The 25,772-nt window shown below is 39.1% G+C and overlaps 1 protein-coding gene across 1 annotated transcript in view; it reads left to right on the top strand.

Annotated features, from left to right (window-relative positions):
* The window catches only part of SHANK1 (SH3 and multiple ankyrin repeat domains 1), a 3,668,399-nt gene that overhangs the window by 3,292,354 nt on the left and 350,273 nt on the right, over nucleotides 1–25,772 (top strand). The window lies entirely within an intron of this gene.

Here is a 25,772-nt window from a genome sequence, read left to right as displayed (position 1 = left end):
GAAGCCCACGTGACCAGAGAGAGGACATGCAGACTCCACACAGAAGGCACCTATGCCAAGAACTAACCGCTGCACCACCGTGGCCAATATATATAACACTGAACTGTTAATTTACCAAATGCTAGCATTACCAGATTTTTAGATAGGGGTGTTTGGGAGGCATATACCCCCCACATTGGGGGGAGTGGGGGGTGTAGCCCCCCCCCCCACTTGGGTGGGATTGACATACTGTGGTGCATTTCTTCATTCAGGGTTGGCCAAGTGGATACTTACACTGTTAAAAAATTTGATAGTGTGATCATTCTGTAAATTAACAGTTTGGTGTTGTTGTCTCAGTAAAGTCCTCTTGGGGTAAGTGGTCTTTCAATTACTAGAAGTAGACCCACCCATATATTTCTGTCCCACGTTTTTGAGCTCTATACTACAGTTGCAAATGTTGCATTCTGTAATCATTTTAAAATGTGCTGTTTTGCTTGCCTGTCTACATGTGCATTCACATTTATTGTTGAAGTAAATATTACATTTACTCACACATGTGCAAGCAGGAAAAGAAATAAACAGTATGGTGCGTCTTTCTATTAGTGACACCCCTTTCATATAGCTTTTACCTGTTGTTTTTAGCAGGGGCCAATTGGGTCTCTTACAGTTATGCTTACTTCTTTTATACTCAGCAGAACAGTGCCAAATGTTAATTTTAAAATTTTGCATTTTACTTTCTTAAAATGCAAAGCAAAATGTCACAGTGTCACTCACTAAAATCTGTTTTTCTACCTCATTTGCTTTAATGTGTACTGTGCAGGGGTGGTTCTACTTTCACTGCCAATTGAGCAAACTCACGAAAGGAATCAACATTGCAGCACTGCTTTCCTATTACTGTAGCATCTTTGACACAGCTCAAACATCATGTTTTACATGCCTTATCACTCTGGTATCCGAAAATAGCACTCGATTTTCTGTGCTATGCACAGTGTTCCTGCTCGGCATCCAGCATACCATGCTGACATTCCCTTGACCTTCTGTGAGTTTGTTTATCTCTACCAGTCTTTTTGTGTGCATGCATGTTGCTTTCCATCTTTCTTCTTCTTCTTACCTGCCATTTTATCATAAATTAGAAAGAAGCATTTGTTGAAGTATTGACCGATGATGTTCATCAGGTGCTACATTCATGCTTTCACTCTAGATTTTAATCTTTGTTTGTTCACTAATAACCATAATTTTCTCCATCACATCTCACCAGTAACTTTACTTTAAGAGTCGGACATAGCATAAAGCTGAGTTTTAAAACATTTTCAATGGCCTCTGCCTCCTTTATACTCTACTGTGTTGGCACTTCCTCAGTATTCCCAGTTTGTAATTTCACTACTGAAGTTATACCATGTTATCCTTTTTGTCCATGTTGGTGCAACTTCAGAAATAGCATATTTAGAGATAATGATTCCCCACAAATGTGTATGCAGTGAGGCATAGTCCCAATCAAACATTTGTTCTACAGCTGTATCTATGCTATGGTAGTTAACTATGAGATAGTAGAGTTTTCTGCAGAAGGCTGGATCTAATATGCTCTAAAGAAGTAGACCCTATAAATCCACTGAAAATGTTCACTCTATCTTTGATCAAGCAATATACTGTTATACATTTTAACCAGTTCTGGAATATCCAGTAAGCTTGTTAACCCTTTGGCATAAATCTACACTTGTAATATTACATCACATCAATAAATTAAGGTGAAAGCAGTTGTAATTAAATTCGCTTGCAGCTGCCCAATTTTCATTTACTTTACCATTTCTTTTTTCAGTAATATCAGTCCAATCCTACACAACTCTTTTCCTTAAATAATAACTGCCCTTTCATTCTTAAACTTTGTATTTTACCCATTCATGTTATGGCACTTTGTTTTAATATACATTTTATTTTAGAAAAGGCAGTGCCGTCAAGGCTTGTTATTGACTTACACTACTATTTACTTTATTGGTGAGATCAGAAGTATAAGGATTTAGCATACTTTCAGCAAAAAAGAAAATTTCTAGTGCAAGCATGACAGTTCAACATAAGCAGTGTTAACACTTCAACATCTCACATCCAAATAACTATAGTGAGCAATCACAATGCATTATGGTTCGGGTTACTATATCACACATTTGTATTAAGAGGGCAATGTCAGTATATAATTATGCACAGTATATGCAAGAACTGTATTCGCTCTTCACCACTTATCATCACATCCTCACCCCCCCATGAAAAATTACACTTTTCAAAATCAAAAAGTATGCAAAAACACATATTTGCATCTTACATTTAACATGCTGGACTGATCCTGCAAAAGCATACAGGTACTGAATAAACAATGCTGTGATGTAGGGAAATTTTATAAAATGCACAGTTAATATTCACTGAACTGCCACAGTGACATTTTCATATGCCTGTTATCTCTGAGAAGTACAGCTAGCTCTTCTACTCCTGGAAACACAAGGACCTGCTCGAACTGGAGCTGATGTTGTCTGTTGCTGAAGTGGAAACGTGCAAAAGAAAATCTTTGAGCTGCATTATTATAATATGATTGAGTGTTTACAATTATTAGTTAAAATAGAAAACTAGGTCAGAAATAGTAAAAGGCATGCTCAGTTGTGCTGTTTGGACATTGCATGGTCTTTTGCTATATTTGGTCAACCTTGGATACTTGGCTGAGAAAGATTTGTAACAGGTACAGAAATGAATTAGCCAGACATTAATCTGGTCAATCTCATGTCATATTAGATTGACAGGGTTTCTGAAACACTGCACTCAGGTTGACACTCATTGGGGACCTGATGGATTCTTCACCATCTGCATCAGACTTTAATTTGCACCACACAGGAATGTGCTTCCTTGGTTTTCTGCACCATTACTCTAGCAGTGGTCTTATCTTTCATCACCTCTAACTTTAAGTTGACAGCTTACCCTCAAATCATAATAGGGAGTAGTTGTGTGGAATACAATCAGTAGCAAAGTTTTTTGCAATAAGATTCAGCTTTTTGGTTGTTACATTTAACAGTATGGAAAAGAAGAACTCCTGGCTCAAGTTTTGACTCAGATGTTATTTTTGTCCATATTTCTCTTCTAAGCGTTAGCTCTGACATGCTTACTCTCGTTACACTGTATGGGGTAGATGTGTATGCCAAGGGAACTCTATGAGGATCTGCCCGTCTCAGTATCTTTTGCGTTAGCTCTGACATGCTTACTCTTGTTACACTGTATGGGGTAGATGTGTATGCCAAGGGAACTCTATGAGGATCTGCCCGTCTCAGTATCTTTTGCGTTAGCTCTGACATGCTTATTCTCTTTACACTGTATGGGGTAGATATGTATGCCAAGGGAACTCTATGAGGCTCTGCCCATCTCAGTATCTTTTGCGTTAGCTCTGACATGCTTACTCTCGTTACACTGTATGGGGTAGATGTGTATGCCAAGGGAACTCTATGAGGATCTGCCCGTCTCAGTATATTTTGCGTTAGCTCTGACATGCTTACTCTTGTTACACTGTATGGGGTAGATGTGTATGCCAAGGGAACTCTATGAGGATCTGACTGTCTCAGTATCTTTTGCGTTAGCTCTGACATGCTTACTCTCATTACACTGTAGATGTGTATGCCAAGGGAACTCTATGAGGATCTGCCCGTCTCAGTATCTTTTGCGTTAGCTCTGACATGCTTACTCTCGTTACACTGTATGGGGTAGATGTGTATGCCAAGGGAACTCTATGAGGATCTGACCGTCTCAGTATCTTTTGCGTTAGCTCTGACATGCTTACTCTCATTACACTGTATGGGGTAGATGTGTATGCCAAGGGAACTCTATGAGGATCTGCCCGTCTCAGTATCTTTTGCGTTAGCTCTGACATGCTTACTCTCGTTACACTGTATGGGGTAGATGTGTATGCCAAGGGAACTCTATGAGGATCTGCCCGTCTCAGTATATTTTGCGTTAGCTCTGACATGCTTACTTTCGTTACACTGTATGGGGTAGATGTGTATGCCAAGGGAACTCTATGAGGATCTGCCCGTCTCAGTATCTTTTGCGTTAGCTCTGACATGCTTACTCTCGTTACACTGTATGGGGTAGATGTGTATGCCAAGGGAACTCTATGAGGATCTGCCCGTCTCAGTATCTTTTATGCTAGCTCTGACATGCTTACTCTCGTTACACTGTATGGGGTAGATGTGTATGCCAAGGGAACTCTATGAGGATCTGCCCGTCTCAGTATCTTTTGCGTTAGCTCTGACATGCTTACTCTCGTTAGACTGTATGGGGTAGATGTGTATGCCAAGGGAACTCTATGAGGATCTGCCCGTCTCAGTATCTTTTGCCTGCTTGTATTGCTCTCTCATTCTCATCATTTGATTGTGAGAATTCAGGACTTGATGTAGTATGAGTGAAATGTTAATCAACCACAGGCTGTGATGGAACTCATTCAACATAAACTGAGTACTATTGTTTTTAACCAGTTTGATTGGTCGACTATACCTTCAGAATGTAGTTTTTGAATATAACTATTAGTTGCTGGCTTGTCATGGTTGATGCATGAATTATTTCTATGCCATTAGAGTGCTAGTCAACAAGGCAGGTTTTGCCTTCATACTTACACAAGTTAGTAGATATCTTTTGCCAAGGGCTCACATCTCTATGATGATCTGTGATTAATATAGAACTGATACTTTGTCCCTAGGTTTACAATACCCTGATTGATGTTTGGCCAGCATGGTGGCATTCTGACTCTTCCTAGGCATTTGATGAGACCCTGGTGACCGTTGTGTGTTAGACACAGCCCTTCTGGTCATTGAAAATAGAGGTACTACTATCCTGTCATGATACAACAGCAAGTCATCACGCTCTGACAACTGTATTCAGGCTGTGTAGTTTTTGCATAAGCTATTTGGTTAGTATTGAATAATTTGGCTATGCATTGCAAACATGATGGAAATCAACTTACTAACCTGGACCATTTAAATTAGCTTGTTTAGATTTTTCTAATCTTTTAGTAGTTACAGGTCTTGTCATCATTATGTTTTGCACATAAGATGCATCGTTATCTATGGTAGTCAGTAATGGTTCGACAATGATAATATTTCTTGATAACACATCTCTAACAAAGAGTTGTTTTCAAGCCACATGTATCACTCTAGCATTGAACCTTCTTAAACTTGTTCACATTGTCTAGCACCTTGGTGGTTCTTTGTTTAGGTCACATAACTTTATTAGTGGAACTAAACTCTCTCAACTTGGCATAAATACATATGTTACCAGATGGGTAGCAAACTGACTCACTGATAGAACCTACCTAGTGAAAACTGTCGAAGCCACCTCAAGCAGTAGACCCGAAATGAGCGTTCAACCCCAGGGATCAGTCTAGGGGCCTCTGTTGTTTGGGTTATACTTTTCTGAGTTGCAGGCCAGAACTGGTGGGCTATGGCTGACCAAGTTTGCAAATGACTGCAACATGGGCACTGTCATCAATTCCCCAAGTGATATGGACATCCTCCAAGAGGGTGTCAACCAAACAAATGACTGGTGCCAGAAACAAGGCTTCAAACTGAATGCCAAAAATTGCATCATCCTCCCCTTTGGGGAGAGTGACATCCCCACAAATTATCACATTAATAACAAGGTCCTAAGCATGCAATTAGTCATAAGGGACTTGGGCACCTAGATTGATAGCAAACTCACTTTTGGCCACCATATTGCTTTTGTTGTATGGAAAGTTTTATACATGGCCCACCTTACTAAGAAGGGTATCTCATCCAGGGACAAAGAGGTCATAACAACCCTGTGTTCTTCCCTTATAAGACCCATTATTGAGTACAACTCCCCTTTCGGTATGTACCTCACAAAGCGTATGCAGCAGCTGGAGAGACCACAGAGGTTCTTCACCAGGAAAATCTAGGGCCTCAAACATCTACTCTATACAGATAGGCTGAAACCTTTGCCCCTCTACTCAGTCTCATACAGAGTCCTCAAAGGTGACTTCTGTCTGGCATACAATGCAATCTCAGACCCTAACTTGATGGGACTGCTGCATATCCACAAGTCAAGCTCTACTAGAGTAACCTGCATGCGTGACCTCAGCCTGGTCTGTGACATCAGTAGGACTTGTTGGCTGGACATATTTGTGTCCCAGAGACTCCTCCTTCTGTGGAAAAGACTCGATCTTCACGTCAAGCAGAGTACTTCATTAATCCTTTTTAAGTGCAACCTGCATAACTGGATAGGGAACAGAAAATACACCCTTGAGATTCCACTACTGTCCTTGCTGGACAGAGGCATTGGTTGCTGATTTGTCAGAACATGGGCTAAATTCTTGGCTAGGCTTCTAAGGGCCTCAAGGCCAGTAGCCTAGTAACTTCCTATGATCAGTCTCAGTCTAGAAGCTCTTCAGCCCTAATAGGTATTTGGAGAATATTTCACATTCCAACTAATTTGCAAGGTAGTTGGTGTCTGGAACAATAAAAAACAGAACATAAGACTTATGTATCCATTTGAAGTGACGCCATGCCTAAGCTATATCAACACTCACTATTGTCTGTTTAGTGACATCATAGTATGATACGACTGGATCTGTTGTAAATATTGCTTTAAATTTGTTAAATACTTGGACTTGCATATATCCACAGGACCGTTGTATGCTTTCTTTAATAGGTCTGTTAAAGAACAAAGCATTGTAGAAAGACTGGGTAAAAACCTGCAGTCATTCAAGATGGGTTTTGCAACTCAATTATTGTTCAGACCTTGTTTTATTCTGATTTGATGCTGACTAGCACTTACATAATTTAATTTATTTACAAGATGTTTGTTAGCTGGATAAGTGAACTTGTCTGAGGACCCGTTTTAGCTATGACCTAGGACAAGGAGGCAATAAAAAAATTGCAAGGGATCAAACCACATAATTATAGTAATAAATGAAAGCACATATTACAGAAAAAAAGATACTACAGCACGAAGAGAGACTATGTGCACTTAGCAAATTATAGCTAGTTACACGGTATCAGACTATAGAAATATTATAAACTGAATATGTAGTATATAAAAACAAAAGATAATGTGATTAAAGTGTTTAACAGAAAAATAAGGCAGATAGTTCAACTATCGGAAGAAAAACAAAGGAAATAAGTAAACACACAGAATAAAATGAAGCGATAAAATAGTGTGAAAGGAGAATAGATATGAGTGGGTCTAGTGATTGCAGAGTGGTACGGAGAGGAGCTAAGAAAACGTTTTTGGGAGGTGGTTATCTAGTGTCTCTGAAGCCATTACATTTGTTTTCTGCAAGTAAATGAATATGGAGGGATTTCTTGAAAGAAGTAAACTTATCAGATTATTTAATATCATCAGGTAGAGAGCATGTGCAAGCTGGGGCAGGCCTGGAAAAGGATGTCTCACAGCAGCCAAGAATAAAAGGTGGTTGAGCTAATGACAAAGAGTTGGAATTATGCAGGGAATAGATGTAAGTTTTCATACACACTTTATTCAGAAGAGATGGAAAGTAACTTAGGTTAAGAAGAATGAATGTGCATATATTAAGGAGACGAGTATCTCTGGCTTTCATTAATAGCCAAGGGTAAGGCAGTGTTGTTCAGATTTGCTGAAGATGTAAATGAACTGGAAAAGTTGATTTTCAGTATGTTGGAGGAGAGTGGAGTTGTGTGAGTATTTGAAGGAAATGATAAGCAGGTGTTATTCAAGCCTTGGAAATAGGACATTAATGGCTATGGCTCAGCAAACAGTGAGAAGATGAACGAATTTGTAGGAAGGTCCCATTGGAAGCTCACATTGATGCCATAAGGGAATAACCCTCGAGGTGTAGCAAGCAAATTCTATTTTGTACTCTCAGACTCATAGGGCTTCCACCCTTGGACACTTATGACTTAAAAATGGATACATCTCTCAAAATGCTGCCCCCCAAGGACTTAATAAATATAAGTAACATGTTTAGCTGCTTCCCTTAAAACTATAAAAATATTGTTTTTAGGTTAGCCGTTTCACACTTGTTGTTATAGGTATTCATTTAGACAGCTGTAAACATAATATGACTAGAATAAAAAGCCTTGTTGATATAATGCTCAGAAAAAATATACCCCGTAGAGTACAAGGAGTGTGCCTGGCTATACCCCTGCCCTACTGTGTTAAAAGCGGTCCATATGTAAGGCATGCTACAGTTAAGATATCACTGAATGGCCTGCTATAGTGCAATGCTGTCTGTAGGGAGTATTCCAATGCCTAATGGATTCCTTATCACAACTAAATGTTAACAGACAATAGATAATATATTTTTGTTAAAAGTGCAGAAGTTCATAATGTATCATAATTCTGCAGCTGTCTGTGCTGCATTGTGGTTCTCTCTCTGTCTCTCTCTATATGCATATATGGATCTACTTTGAAAGTTCAAAATTCTAAAACTATGAAATTCAGTCTGCCAAGACCAGAACATCAAAGTTTTGGAACACTGAATGTTCTTAATGAAGATTGCCATACAGTGTGGAACAGGAAGTGTTCTATTTTTCTCACTTTAGTGCAATTTTGGAGTTGGAATGTTTATTTAGCAGGGGGTGTTGGGGGGTGCAGGGAGGCATGCCCCCCTACAAAAACATTATTTATTTATTTATTTTTATTTTATTAAAGTTTAAAAGTTTCAAAACTTTGATATTCTGGTATTGGCAGACTTAATTTCAAAGTATTGGAATTCTGACCTTTCAAGGTAGATCTGCATATATATATGTGTTTATATATAGATTTTTATATATATAAATATATATATATATATATATATATATATATATATAAATAAATGAGAGAGATGTATAAGTGTGTGTGTGTGTGTGTGTGTGTGTGTGTGTGTGTGTGTGTGTGTGTGTGTGCGTGTGTGCGTGTAGACTTACTCATTGTATGTCTCTGTGTATGGGTATGTAAAAAGGAGAGAGAAAGAACAGTCACATATTTCAGCCATTTGTTTCGTACAAAGTAGCAGGATCCCAGTAATTCTGAGAACTTATGAGATGCTCTGCAGAGTAAAGGCAGTGAGTTGCATCCATAACATAGCAATTGTTCCACTGTGTCTTGTAATTCCTACATCTCACTTCAGACCTTCTTTTTATCACATGGTTGCCATGTTCTTTCCGTTTGGTATGCCACGCATGCTTCCATTGGTCACCTTCCTCACAGCCAGTGTGGCCTTGCTGAGGGGCAGCAGATATTTGCTGAACACTGGGCACATCTATAAGTACATGATGGGTTGTATTCACAGACAGTGTTTCAGAGTCATACCATGTAAGACCAGAGATGCGGCAGTATGGACAGCAGCAGGTTATTGTCTATATTTTGATATTGGCACTCCTGCCACTTTCCTGATTTATTAACATGTAAATGGCCATTGCTAAATACATTGATAACTTTTTATCTCACTTTGAAGCCAGAAATAACATTGCAGCTAAATTATTCCGGTCATTTCTCTATTGCTTCCTGAGCTTATCCTATGTATTGACATATCTCGTTTACCTTACAAGTGCGGATCATAACGGTAGTTGTACAATAACTTTTCTGTTAATCTGGTTTATATTATCACCTGCTGGTGCAAAAACAAGACTCTTGCATTGGGTTAAAGTCTGTGCCTGCTTCCTCCACTCCAAGATTGTATGGAGCATTTTGATTTGTTTCTCCTAATTACAACTTAGCAGTCTCTTTTGAGAAAGCTGGAATTCCACATCATTTCAAAGTTTGTGTTATGACCTTAGTCAAATGCTACTGCAGTTTCAAGCTCACTCTGTTTCAGTGAGTACACATTTGGCATGATGTCTTTAATTCTTCAGAGATGGGCTTTTAAGACTATACAGAAAATGAGATGCTTCATTATTATTCAGCTAATAAAGTGAATATACCATAGGAGCCTTTACTGCCCAGAATCCAAACATAGTGTACATTTTTTATGTGAATATACTTTGTATTAATATATTAATCTGTGGTATTTTTATTTTCTGTTTTTTTTTTTAACTGTTCTAGTTTATGTAAGTTTTAAATTATTGCTTGTTGGAATGAATTTTATAGTGTGTATAAAATACCTGTTAGAAATGTTTTCTTCCAAGTGTTCTTCGACTCCATACATCAATGTATATGTAAACTAATGATGAGCAGTGAATGCATTAATTAATATAGTTTCTACAGCATTCCACAACACAGTTAGAAAGTGATATTTTAGATAAGCAACTTTAATTTTAAAAGTATTAAAGTAAATGCAGACAAGTAGTCTGAATTGCAGTTGCATTGTTTAACAATTATATTTTTGTATATTACTTGAGTTATTTATTGTTTTCTGCTGTATTTTTCGGCACTATAATATACTATAATCAATGTATGTTTTATGTGGGTGAACTTTGGAGAGTATTAAAGTAAAACATAAAAAAAAATGTTTTGTGTAATAGAAGCAAGAAATATATTAACTTTTAAAGTAGTCGCTCTGAGAATCGAACCTCTCTGAAAATCAAGCTAGAAATAGTAGAAATACGATGGGCGTCTCAAAAAGGGTAGAAGGTAATAGAAAGTCTATGAGTCATTATAGAGGCAAGTGAGGTCTAACTCAACTTTCCTACACTAGAATTTGAGAATCTAACTACCTGGTGAAAAGACCCCTGCAAACTTTTAAAAACCATCTAAACTTCACAGAATTTATCTTGCCGTTCTGATCAAGAACCCTGCTACCAAGGAGGCAAGAAAGTCTAACTCAACTTTCCTACACTAGAATTTGAGAATCTAACTACCTGGTGAAAAGACCCCTGTAAACTTTTAAAAACCATCTAAACTTCACAGAATTTATCTTGCCGTTCTGATCAAGAACCCTGCTACCACGGAGGCAAGAAAGTAAGCGCTAACCAAACCCAATGATAAAGACTATATTTGCCTTGTAACCAGCGCATTCTATCAAGTGCGCTACCCTGCCAGAATACCCCAGCAGCCATACCCCCCACTCTACCCCTTTATAGTTATACTCTTCGATCCTGGCACTATCTCCTATAACTGACTATAAAGCCTTTCCTTCCTTTTTACCCATGTCCCTGTTCTCCAGTCCTTGGCTGTAAATATAGTTTTGCCCACTAGGTGGCACTCTACACTAAGCCAGCTCCTACTTCGCCCATCTGCTCTCCCTAGAATTGAACTGAAACTGAAATAGTGATCTAGTTCCTAAACTTACAAGGAAGCCTAAGGAAACTGGTACTGCCCAGTCTTAGAGCCCCTTCCAAGCCCTCTTTTTCCCACTCAATTACTTTACTGCACACGTGCCTTCTGGTGTCCAGTACTATCACTACCAACTGTCTCTAACCCACATTACTTACCTGTATCAAATGAAACTTACACTGTAGTCATCTACTCACCGATTGGTTTTGCTGATATCTCTTCACTTACTTGTTATACCTCAACCACTATCTCCTACTACCTATCTGCCTTGTGAGCATACTCCTCCTACAATCTCTTTCCCTAACCCCCACACCCTATCTTTATCTTGCACGTTTGTTGGCCTTTCCCCTAGGTCGTCCCACTTCTCTACTATTAACCTTCAGGCTAATGCCCCTCCTAGACTACCTGCCCGCTTCTCTGTTTTTTCCCTCACCTTTCCCACCTCATATCCTTTCTAAATCTATAAAGTCTTCTAACCCCGCGAGGTGCCATCTTTAGGAACAGGAATCTACCCCCTGGCTGCTCGGTGTACCTGGCCCCGGCATTCTTGATTCTATAAGCTACATTCTGCTGTTTTTGTTTCAATGCTTTGCACAGGCTAATTTTAAACTGCTCTGCAGTTTGGCTGGGTTCATTATTTTTGGTCCTAATTGTCTAATTTGTGATATAACATGTTTTGTGGAACGCATTGTGGAAACGCTTCATTTGTAATCTGAGAGGACTGGGTGCAGTTGTAGCAAGCTATCCCACTTCTGTTTACACTAGCTGAGTCTTCCACAGGTAACCGCTCCAATTAAGGGTTGTACTAGTAGTCGCGGCTCTTTTATTTTACTTTATATATCTAGCATAGAGCCATATTCCCTCTAGGGTCAAACCCTGTTTATTTTTAAGCTGCGATAGCATTTCAAGATACGAGCATGTTAGCTCGCTATAACTCCCTACAGGCTATCTGAGAAGTGATAGCATTCTTCCACACATCTCCTTCGAGGATATCTACTTTTTCTCTCTTTAAAGTTAATTTAACCTTAGGCGCTAGCTATTACACTGAGCCGCAATGCCCTAAGCACAAAGCTTCAGGGTAACTGCACTCCAAGGATCGTCTCTCACAACTGATACCAGGTACTAATTACCTTTGTGGAGATTGAAGTGTTCAGTAAAGGTGAATGGAACTCTTTTTGATATAATAGAAGTCTCCCAGCGATGTATACTTCCCCTCATAATGTCAGGAGCTGGGCACATTTTACTTAACTCTGACCAGAGAATAGTCAGGACATTATCAGATTTAAAATTAGCGCAGTTTCATTTACATTGCCTGGGGCAGCGAGACAGCTGAACAGAGCCTCAGACCACTCCTTTTTCCCAGCGGTGGTGCTAGCCTAAACCCCCATTTGGAATCAACAAGCTGTTGCTTCCCTATCTGTTCCCATTAACTCATGCAAAGCTATTACTTAAGTGGTGAAGTGCTTGCGGCACCCCAGACTTACATGAGCGGTAATACATGCTGCTGGCGTTTGCTTTTTATTTTTAACAATTTGTGTCAATTAACAAAATAAGGTTATTTTTCTGAAAATAAGTTCTTTTTTTCTTATAACGCAATGTGGAAATAATTTCACTGAACTGTACTGATACTGCTGTCGTTTGCTTTTTATTGTAACACCCTGACTCATTTTAACAATTTATGCATAGTTTTCTTCTATGAAATGTAGAAAAGGTTTACTAAACTGTAAAGCTATTTTATCTACCTGTACTAGTGTTGTTGCTATAAGATACAATTTGAATGTAATAGCTCAGGGGTTGCTATCATCTGAACCTTAGGTTGCAAATAGACACAGAGCTCACTGATTATTACATCTTGCCTAGTAGATCATAGATGTACATGTAAAAGACAGTCTTAGCTAGGCTAATTTAGTGATATTAGACTGTATTAACCTACTGGATCTCTATCCGATCCCTTGTATGTTAAAAAGTACTACTGCCTCTCTCATTCAGATACAGTTGCTTGGACTTGCAAATTGCCTTATTTTTTAACTTTAAATTGTAAATGTGTAGTTATTTTAAAGTATGATACTGTGTTCACTACCCTAATTTCTGTGTAAACGGCTGTTTTTCTTACCCCTGCTTTTTGTCTCTTCTCCCTACCATCCCTAGGCCTAACTCAACTTTCCTACACTAGAATTTGAGAGTCTAACTACCTGGTGAAAAGACCCCTGCAAACTTTTAAAAACCATCTAAACTTCACAGAATTTATCTTGCCGTTCTGATCAAGATCCCTGCTACCAAGGAGGCAAGAAAGTAAGCGCTAACCAAACCCAGTGATAAAGACTATATTTGCCTTGTAACCAGCGCATTCTATCAAGTGCGCTACCCTGCCAGAATACCCCAGCAGCCATACCCCCCACTCTACCCCTTTATAGTTATACTCTTCGATCCTGGCACTATCTCCTATAACTGACTATAAAGCCTTTCCTTGCTTTTTACCCATGTCCCTGTTCTCCAGTCCTTGGCTGTAAATATAGTTTTGCCCACTAGGTGGCATTCTACACTAAGCTAGCTCCTACTTCGCCCATCTGCTCTCCCTAGAATTGAACTGAAACTGAAATAGTGATCTAGTTCCTAAACTTACAAGGAAGCCTAAGGAAACTGGTACTGCCCACTCTTAGAGCCCCTTCCAAGCCCTCTTTTTTCCACTCAATTACTTTACTGCACATGTGCCTTCTGGTGTCCAGTACTATCACTACCAACTGTCTGTAACCCACATTATTTATCTGTATCAAATGAAACATACTGTAGTCAGCTACTCACAGACTGGTTTTGCTGATATCTCTTCACTTACTTGTCTCTACCCGCTCCGTTTGCCCTTCGGGCTCACTCCGCTCCCCTACCCTGCCCCCAATTCTCACCCACCCCCACTACTCCTAGACTTATACTTCCCTAACCACTCCCACCACTTTTTCCTCTCCAATCACACTTCACCCCTCCCCTTTCTTGTCATCACTTCCTAGCCAATCACATGTGCCCCCTCCCCTTTTTTGAATACCAAAACCTATCCACCTGTGCTAATTCAACTCACTCAACCTCTCCCGCCTTCCTGTTTGTATTTCCAATTCTACTTCCCTTCTTCTCCTACTTAATCCTCCTTAGCACTATGCCTCCTCTACTTAGCTCTTCTTATTTTAAACATACACTCCTGTTCTCTGTTTTCCCTCTCCTTTTCGTGCCCTACCTCCTAAGCTCATACGAACATCTTAGATTGAAAGATCCACACTCCCTCAATCTACACATGTACTCACCTACCCAAAACACTTTCAAACCTTTCTCTAACATAATCTCTGCTCCTTCCTACCTGCATGCAAAGTTTCACAGAAAGTTCCACATCTCCTACTACAATCAGGTTAACAAAAAATCCTTTCAGCTCTTCACCAAACCCTCAGACCTAATAAAAACACTTCTCTCCCTTCTAGCAGGTGATATTCATCCAAACCCTGGTCCTAACAACTATGCTACTCAAAAACCCACAAGCTCCCCTCCCTCTAGCCTTGAACTACCCTCTAAACCCCCTAACTCTCTCTCCAAAGCTCACCTTAACATCCGCAGCATTAATAATAAAATTGCTCACCTCCATGCACTACTAGACATACATGCTTTCGACATCCTGTGCCTATCAGAAATCTGGCTCAAACCTACTACCCTTGACAATGAAATTACTCCCCTTGGCTACAGTATCCTCAGACTAGATCGTATAGCTAAAAAGGGTGGAGGGATAGCTATTCTGTACAAAACAGGCATGCAAATTACTATCAATCATGAACATCCGCCCTCCATAAGTAATGCCGAAATCCTTATCTCAAAGCTGCAACTTAATACACACAAAGCCATAAATATAATCTGCACCTATATTCCCCCTGGAAATAATATTAGTTCCCTAGAAGAGATCCTTAGCTGGCTTTCGACCCAATTGCCACAAGAAACCAATATGCTAGGTGATGTTAATATAGACTGGAAAAACTGTAACTCTGCAGACCCTCCCACCCTCGTAAATCTTCATGGCTTCTCACAAACCATTCAAACTCCAACCAGAACTAACAAAACTAACAACAAAGAAAGCATATTGGACTGGATTCTAATAAATAGTCAGTCCAAAACTTATACAGTAGGGACACTACCCGATGATTTAAGCGACCACGCACTCACTTATCTAATCAGACATAAAACTACCTCCACTAACCTAACCAAATACAAAATGGTCAGATCAAATAAAAACTTTAACACTGAAAGCTTCCTTACAGAACTAAATACATGCAACTGGTCTCCTCTTAAACAACTGCCACTGGATGAAGCTGTATCATACTTCAATTCCAGGTTCCTTTCTATCCTAGACTCTCACACTCCCTTAAGGTCTATTAGAATTAAATCAAAACCTGCCCCTTGGCTCTCAAAAGATACAAGGGATAAAATTCTCCTGAAAAATAAACTCTGGACCAAATTTCGTAGCACAAAAGATCCCTCTGACCATCTTAACTTTAGACAAATAAGAAACTCCACTAAAAAGCTGTACTACTGGATAAAAGAAACTATTACTGCCATTTACAGCAAACCAACCAACATAATCCGCAAAAGTTCTGGGCAGGCATACACTCTCTCCTAAAGCCTGGCCACAGTGACACCCCACACCCCCTAGGCACCTCAAAAAACAACCCAAAACAAACTGCTGATGCCTTCAATACCTTCTTCACTGAAACCGTCCAGTCTTTAGCTAAGCAACTAGCCCCTAATACCTCCTCTCAGCCCCCCCTACTAACACTTCCATTCCCACCTTTCAACTGCAACCTGTACCCACTTCACTTATTCATTCTCTCCTCCACAAACTTAAAATCTCCTCACCTTCTGCTGACCTTTTACCAGCTCAGTATCTAAAAATTGCAGCCAATCCATTAGCCTATCCCATTTCCATCCTGATTAACAGAACCATTGTAGAAGGCTGCATTCCTTCACTTTGGAAAATTTCACATATCATTCCCCTGCATAAAGGAGGGACCTCTACAGAACTCTCAAACTACCGTCCCATAGCCTTACTCTCCCCCTTAGCTAAAATCATGGAGAAATGCATCCAAAAACAACTTCTTAAGCACCTATTAAACCACAACCTACTAGCCGACTGTCAACATGGCTTCAGACCTTACCACAGCACCACCTCAGCCTTCCTTTCCTTTACTGACTGTATCAACAAAAACTGGAACAATAACATACTAACCACCAGATACTATTAAACTTACTTAAAACTTTTGCTCTTGACTCTAGTGCAATAAAATGTTTCAAATCATATCTTCTTAACAGACAACAGGCAGTGCGCTGGGAAAACAGCTTATCCAACCTACTACCTATTACCCTAGGAGTCCCCCAAGGATCAATACTAGGCCCCCTTCTGTTCTCAATCTTCATCAATGACCTACATACCACTCTGTCCTCTGCTACCTGTATACAATATGCTGATGATTCTGCTTTAATTTGTTCTGCCACATCCCCTTCTGAATTACACTCCATTACCCAACAGACTTTCCAAAATGTTGAAAAATGGTTCTTAAACAGATGCCGAATCTTAAACCCCAAGAAAACCAAACTATTACTTTTCTCCCCCACCTGAAAATCTTCTCCACTCAATTTCTCTGTCTTCTCTAATAATGGCACCTACATATCTCCTGACCCCTCCACCAAGCTCCTCGGAGTAGAGATAGACAACAACCTATGCTTTGACTCACACATTAACAACACAATAAAACTAGTCAACAGAAAACTAGGTTCCTTGTTCAAAATTAAACCATTTCTTACACCACTTGCCAGAACTTCCATAGCATGTAACCATTTGATTTCTACCCTACTGTACGCCTCCTCCATCTATACAAATCTGTCCAAAACTAACCTCTCCAAACTAACTGTTGCCTACAACAGTATTGCCAGATTTGCCACTGGCTCTACCTTTAGAACTCACCACTGCCTAAACTTAAAACAACTGGGATGGCTAGAACTACAAATTCTCATCTTATTTCACCAGCTCTCTTTAGCCCATAAAATCCTCTACAAACCTACCAGCACCCCTATACTCACGACTCTCATTAGCCCTTATTGTAATCTCAAAAGTCTGCGTTCCTCTAACAAACTTCTAATATCTACCTGCAAATCCAACAACTTAGCAGGCAATTCCTTGTTCTCCAACACAATTGGAAAAGTCTGGAACTCCCTTCCTTCCCACCTCACTGCTCTCTCCACTCTTCCCATCTTCAAATCCCAATTCAAAAATCACCTCCTAACTCACTGGCTCTGCACCTGCTCTGACCCTGACTAGATACCATTCTGCTCCTAGAACTCTCACTTATCTTGCTTCTAATCTTATCAAAAACTTACTACTAATTTCGAATTTGCATTTTTCCCTTTAATGTCCTTATTTTTGCTTATTGTAGTCACTGTAAACAATTTTTTTCTTCTCTGAACTATACATGTAACTTTATTTTTTACTGTTAAATGATTTTAATGAATAATGCTCATTGATTATTGTACCTCACTTGGAGCTTTTCTCCCCGGGCCTCTGCTGAAAATGGACATAAATCCAGTTGGACCAGCCCGGTCAACAAATGTAAAATAATAAAAAGTAAAATAATTGCTTGTTTTGGTATTTAACTTGTTTATTTGGCTACTGTTAGTGAGAGTCAGCAGGAAATATGAATGTAAGGGACATGCATCTAGGTGCACAGCTGATGAGATAAGTTCAGTTCCTGCCACATTATTTTTAATGTTTTTCTTGCATCTTAATGTTGTACATACAGGACTTGATCATGTTAATTGTGGAAGTTTTTTAAGTTGATGATATATATTATTTTGTGCGGGAGGGGTAATTATTTTTTTTTAAGAATGCCCAGGCTACTTTGTATGAGTCATCATTTCTCTGTTTTCTTCATGATATTCTGAATCACACTATTTTGATTCTTTCCTGGTTTTTCTGGTGCTCTTCTTGGCTTCTTTTTTCTGTTTATGCTGCTTTTCCTTTCATATTGTGATTTTTCTGCTTTCTTGTTGCATGCAGTGTCCTTGCTTTAGTTCATTTCTGAAAATTAGCATATTTACCATCTGGCATTCCTTTGTATTCAGTGGTAACACATTAACACAACTGTGATGGAAGAAGACATCATAATCTAAACATAAGATGTTTATCACTTCTGATTAATGAGGCTGATATCAAGCTGACATGTTCATTTTCTGGCATAAAGGACCTTGTCAATATTCAGTGCATGTATGGAAAATTCAGCTTGGCTACAAGAGAAAATTATGAGCTGCTAGTTTAGTCCATCCTGCAGTCATATGTTTGATTACATCAGTCCCACCTGGATTCACTGTGACTCCAAGTCACTTAGTCAGGATTTTGGGTCACCCTTGAAGAATAGGCTTGTATACCTAATAGTCATCATACCCCCAACCTCATACAGCAAGAATCAGGGACTAAATCATAGGTCCAAAATCGGGAGCGGAATTTAGATATTGTTCTTAAAAAAGTACAATTTGCTAGAATAACAAGTTTTTTTCCTTTATTATATATTTTATGAATGGTATTAAGTCTGAAACCCAAATGTGTGCCATTATTTAATGACTCCAAGCCTCAATGATTTGCGGGAAAGTCACACATTTTATGAGGAACAGACCAAAACTATGATTCAAATATTTGGACATTGTATGTTAAGAATACATTACTTAATAGGGAATGGAAATGGCAACTGAGGCTTAGATCTAACATTTTCCCTTGTTTGAATGAATATATTACTATAAAGCCAGTGTTAATAGCTAAAGCATTTAAAGTTTAAAATAGTGTATATTCCATATACACTTTATTTCACATACAGTTTGTACTATATATTTTTAAATGCATGTGATTTTTATATATTTTAAACAGCATATACATGTACATTACACATTGTATTTTATTTAGGACTTCTGTGTCTTTAAAATTTAATTGCAGTTGAATTTTGGATTGGTGTAAAAGCAATGAGTTGTATTAGTTGTGTTATCTGATGAAGTCTTGTACACAAGACAAAAGCGCTTATCCAAAGTTTATTAAAGTTTATGCACCTTTGTAAGAGTGGATCTCTATCTGTTCAAGTTCGCTGATTCCATTTTATATGCCTTAATTCAATTATTTCAAAATTGGACCATAAGAAAGTACAAGTACTTGTTGTTTACATTATACACGGACCTGAGCTAAAGAATTATTTATAAGCATTTCCTATTTATAGTTTGATGAATTTAAGTGCAGTACCTGGAACAGTAAAAAAAAAAAAAAAAAAAACTGCAGTGTAAGTACAAGGAATATAAAATAATTCCAATACTGCAATATCAAAGACTATCCCCCTTTTTAATGGAATTCATTGATCTCAAAGTTAGCATATATACCATAATAACAGCTGTACTGCAAATTAAATTATTAGGCATTCTAATAGACAATAACTTTACTTTTGGCATCTATCTATCCAAGTCCATCAAGAAGACTCATATGAAACTTGGCTCATAATATAGAAACAAACTTTTCCTGACTAACAACTCAAGGCAAGCTGTAGCTAGAACTCATCTTCTCCCCTCCCTACTGTATTCCTCCCTTATCTTCACTAACATTAGTAAAATTATCCTCACTAAGATTGAAACTTGCTATAATAAAGTAGCCAAAGTTGCCACTAACTCCCCATACACGTCTCACCACTACTCTTTACATCAACTAAACTGGCTTGAATTACCCCGCTATTTAACTTATGCTAAACTCACCCTTGCACACAGACTTGCTGATCAACCTGAAAAAATTCCTGCCCTTGATACTATGCTTTTACCTCACACTTACAAGTGTGCGCTAACCCCTGCCCTTCATACTATGCATTTATCTTACACTAACACTCGTGCGCTAATCCCTGCCCTTCATACTATGTATTTAACTTACACTAACACTCGTGCGCTAACCCCTGCCCTTCACACTATGCATTTAACTTATGCTAACACTTGTGCGCTAACCCCTGCCCTTCATACTATGTATTTAACTTACACTAACACTCGTGCGCTAATCCCTGCCCTTCATACTATGCATTTAGCTTACACTAACACTCGTGTGCTAACTCCTGCCCTTCATACTATGCATTTAACTTATGCTAACCCCTGCCCTTCATACTATGCATTTATCTTACACTAACACTCATGCGCTAACCCCTGCCCTTTATACTATGCATTTAACTTACACTAACACTCATGCGCTAACCCCTGCCCTTCATACTATGCATTTAACTTATGCTAACACTCGTGCGCTAAACCCTGCCCTTCATACTATGCATTTAACTTACACTAACACTCGTGCACTAACCCCTGCCTTTCATACTATGCATTTAACTTATGCTAACACTCGTGCGCTAACCTCTGCCCTTCATACTATGCATTTAACTTACACTAACACTTGTGCGCTAACCCCTGCAGTTCATACTATGCATTTAACTTATGCTAACACTCGTGCGCTAACCCCTGCCCTTCATACTATGCATTTAACTTACACTAATACTCGTACACTGACCCCTGATTGTACTATGCTTTTACCTTACACTAACACTTGTGCGCTAACCCCTGCCCTTCATACTATGCATTTAACTTATTCTAACACTTGTGCGCTAACCCCTGCCCTTCATACTATGCATTTAACTTATGCTAACACTCGTGCGCTAACCCCTGCCCTTCATACTATGTATTTAACTTACACTAACACTCATGCACTAACCCCTGTCCTTCATACTATGCATTTAACTTACACTAACACTCGTACACTGACCCCTGATTGTACTATGCTAGCAATCATACTCTTTGATCCTCCAATACGTCCTTATTACAAGTCTGTAAATCTAATAACAAAGCTGGGGTCTCTCTTTTCTCCAACTACAGAGCATAATAACTAGTACTGACCCAACACACTTTAAAAACCAACTAAGAGTCTTCCTCAGGAACAGTTGGCTCTGCCCATGTAATGGACTTAGCGAAACTCTTCATACCTCTATTAGCATTCTACTTCCTCTGTATCCAACCCTCTTACTTACTGATTTTCTCTTCTCCGCCACTGCATCGAAATGTCACCTTTATATTCTTATGCACTTTCATTATATCTTATCCCGGCCCTAGTTCTCATCTTTCTTCTTACTACCTAACATTTCTCCCCTACCTTGCCACTTCCCTTATCTTCATCCTTCTTTCTCCACCTTTCCCTCTCTGTTCACCTCTTTCCCACTCCCTTCTTGGCTACTATCAAGTCCTTTACCTCCTCTCTCTACTTTCTCTTACCACATTCTAGTTCTCTTCATCCATACTGTACATAACTTAATTGTTGCTCTTTTATCCTTGTGTACTTATCTACTTAACCTCCATAACAATGTTTGTTTGTGTCTTTCAGCTTTTCCCGGTTAGGGGTCGCCACAGCGGAACTTTGGTCCGCTAATGATTGGCAGTTGATTTTTATGTACCGGCTTGCCAGGCCTGAAGCACAATCTTCAACAAAGGTATGCCCATTCACGCATGTCTCCATGCAGAAGACGCTCTGGTTGAGAATCGAACTGGACAGCATCTTACTGTGAGGCGACAATGCTACCGCAGCACCCACCACCGTGGTTAATTCTTCGCCGTGCTTAGTAGTGTACCTATGATGTTCATAATTCTCATGGTGTTTACATCTGTAAAGAGTTCTTAAGATGTTCATCATTTTTTTTTTCCTTCTTTAAACTCTGTAAAATTGTCTGTATGTGGAGCTTTTCTCCCTGGTCCTCCACTGAAAAAGGGTTTTTCACCTAGTCAGACTATCCTGGTTAACAAATGTTAAATAAATAATAAATAAATAGGTTCATAGGTTGGTACTAGGCTATCGGCCTTACGGCCTATACAAGCCTAACAAGACAACTCCCTGGATATTTCTTCCCACAATATTTACTTCTCTGGACCCCTGTCTATCAGGGGGACTGATGTGATCCCCAGGGTGAATTTGCTATCTCCCATCCAATCGTCAAGGTTCCTTTTGAAGAGGGTCAAGAAGGTGCTCTGCTTGACATGTATGGGCAGTGTATTCCAGAGTCTCTGGGTCAGGAACCTATCCTGCCAGCATGTTTTGTTCATTGTGATGTCAAGGTTTAGATCCCTGGAGCATGTGGCTCTGAGGGATTCGGATTTCTTTAAATGGAGCATGTCCAAAAACTCAGGGTTTGACATGACCTTGTATGTTAAGCAGAGATCGCCTCTGAGTAGACAATATGCCACAGAGTATAGCTGGAGGTTTTTTAGATGGTCGGCATAGGGCATCTGCTTTAGGCCTATGATTTTTCTAGTGAGGTATTTCTGCGGCCTTTCCAGTTGTTGCAGGTGTCTTGTGAGATACATCAAATGCGCTGTTGTACTCTATAATGGGTCTAATAAGGGATGAGTATAGTGGGACAATGACCTCCTTTTTTCTGGATGAAAAGCCCTTAGTGATGAGGTGTGCCACATAGAAGGATTTCCAGACTGATTTGGTTATCGAAGGTGAGACCACTGTCCACCTGTGTCCCTAAGTCTCTCATCACACTTTCGGTGTTTAGTGTACTGCCACCTATATGGTAATTCATGGGTACATGTTTTTTTCCCAAAGGGGATAACTATACATTTCTTGGCATTAAGCTTGAGCCCATGGCTCTAGCATCAAGCATCTGTTTCTGTAGAATATCCACACCATTTGGGGATTCAGTAATGGCTCCCAGTTTGCAGTCATCTACGAACTTTGTTAGCCAGAGACCCTTAGTGCTGGCCTGTACTTCAGAGAAGTAGATGCCAAACAAAAGCGGTCCCAGGACTGAACCCTGAGGTACTCCACTTGTCTGGAGTTGGATTTGGAGTCAGCTACTTTTACAGTCTGGGTTCTGTCGGTAAGCCTGTTGGCAATGCATCGAGTGACGTAGGGATTTATGACCAGCTTAGTAATTTTATCTATGATTCCAGAGTGGGGGATGGTGTCAAAGGCCTTGGTGAGGTCCAGATAGGCTGTGTGGACCACCTTACCCTCATCCACAGCTCTGGAGACTGATTCGAAGAAGTCATTCAGGTTCAGGAGACAAGATCGGCCCTTCACGAACCCAAACTGGGTGGGGTCCAGTGTTTGTAGGTTGCCAATATCTTTGTTTATAAGTTCCATGATAATGCATTCCATACCATTGCAGATCAAGCTCATCAGACTGATGGGACGGTAGTTCCTGGGATCCACGTGGAGTGGGATAACTGTAGCTGTGCGCCACTCAGTGGGCACAAAGCCTGAGGTGAGGCTATGATTAAACATGACACTTAGGTGAGGTGCCAGTTCAATTAATAAATAAATAATAAATATTCAACTACCCAGAGTACTCCATCTCCATCAGGAGGTGCAGAGAACTCAACTGCATATATGCTTTAAAAATGTAACAGTTTCAGATGATTTTTTTTTTTTGCTTTGTTTTATTTATTGAATTCTGTTTTGCATTAAAAGTGGTTAGACTTCCATTATCCATTTTGCCATGTCAAGAGGCTGTTATAGGTAGAGGTTTACAAAGTGCAAAGCCTTCTGCATGGAGAATATGGGAGCTACTCCAATAAAATAAAAAGCTGTATGTTTTGGTAACTTATTTATTCTGAAAAAAAATATTGCTTTGTTTATGCTGTTTTGGACAGATGATATCTGCTATGTGGTATACAGTGTACAGGATGTGTTATTTATTTATTTTTTTATATATATACAGCTGACCCAAATTCTCTCTGAACCATTTTCTTAAACTGGGCAATACATGACATGTTTCTGTGCCTGATATCTGAGATCAGCAGTCTCTTTGCAACTCAAACAGATAGAAAGACGACTGCACATTATCTTTGGCCTTCAACATCTACACTTATTTATACATGCACACTAGGAGATATGTTATAAAATACTTGTAGGTAAGAGTAAGAGATTAAAGTGAGCAGCAAAGGCATTTCGTTTGCAAATCTGTCATTTCAGCGATGTGTATATTTAGAAGATCTCATGAAGAATAAAAAAATACTATAAGCACTGATAAAAGCAGTGTAAGAAAGGGTATCTAGCAGTCTGTACCTCAATAGTGTTGCTGAGGTAAATGCTGATGGTTTAATCTGACTTGGATTTTTGTCAGACAGAGAAATAAAAGTTGTTTGGGTTAGTAAGAAAATGTTGTATTCTACTGTCACCTTGTGGTTAATTGTGATATTGCTGTTAGTGACTGCACTGCAAGACATTGTTTTAAATGCATTCCTATCGACTCCGACCCCTTACACTGTTTATTAATCGGAAAAGAAGATTTCATAAATCATTGACTAAGAGCCAGCATTAAAACCATATCTTATAAAGTAGAAACCTGATAAAATAAGGTCACTGCTTTGCAGTACTGCTTCTGAATATGAATGAGTCTATAAACGTTTGGCATTATTTTGTAATTAAATTCCCATTTTGCTTTCACAAACACATTTAATATCTTAATAGAAAAATCTCTAGTCATTTTGATTGTGCCCTTTTTAATTAAGGATAGCAAAGAAGGAAGAAGACACTGTTTTCATTGAATTGTGCTTTAGGTTACTAGGACTCCATGGCTTATTACAGTGAATTTCTGTGTGTGGCAGTTTCTCTTTTACCTAGTCACTTACTTCACTGTTGCCAACTTCAGTTAATGCCTTTGTAAGTGTAAACAATTCAGGAATGGCTGCAATTAATTCATTTCACCTGATTAAGCAACCTGTTTGTTTTCCATTCTATAGGATTTTGCTTTGTCATTTGTAATATACAGAATGTGTTGTACTTATTGATTGACCCCCCCACCCCCCAACAATCCATCATTTCAGGTCCTTCATGGATTTAAACATAGGTTAAGTCACATTAGCCACTGTGCTTCCAGTTGCATGTTCTTGTTTCACATTATTTATGCTCTAAACATGTTTTTCTTATTTCTCTCACATTCTTTGTAACCGTTGTAGATCAAAGGCAGCAAAGACAACAGTCTTAGAAAACAACATGATTTTCTACACACAGAAACATAAAACTTGCAAAAACAACAAGTCTTATAGCAAAAGTTCACTGCAAGCACCACTATCACAGACACATATAGCTAGACTAAAGTTTACTTCAGTGTGTGTGTGTGCGTGTGTGTGTGTGTGTGTGTGTGTGTGTGTGTGTGTGTGTGTGTGTGTGTGTGTGTGTGTGTGTGTGTGTGTGTGTCTCTCTCTCATCCTATATGCCTCTCAGAGTAGCTATTTATTTGGAATTTTATAAAAGGAATAATCTCCAACTTCCTTCTGGTGTTTTATTCTAGGCATACCTTTATGTCTGCTGTTTCTTTCCCAGAACCTATGCTCCAAACATCAAATCCTCTTCCATGAAAGGAAAGCAGCACATTACATGGGCTTACCTGTTTTACACAGAATTAAATCTTTCATTACGAAAACTTGCTCTAGCTAATATTGTAAAGTTCCTCACTGCTCATAAAGCAACATTCATATTTTAAATGATGAAGCAGAGACCACTTTCT

Source organism: Protopterus annectens, chromosome 17.part0 (genome assembly GCF_019279795.1).
Source record: "Protopterus annectens isolate FY-2018-M chromosome 17.part0, PAN1.0, whole genome shotgun sequence".
In the NCBI taxonomy this organism is placed as follows: domain Eukaryota; kingdom Metazoa; phylum Chordata; order Ceratodontiformes; family Protopteridae; genus Protopterus; species Protopterus annectens.
The sequence above is the reverse complement of the archived record's forward strand: the minus strand, read 5'-3'. Positions and strand labels throughout refer to the sequence as shown.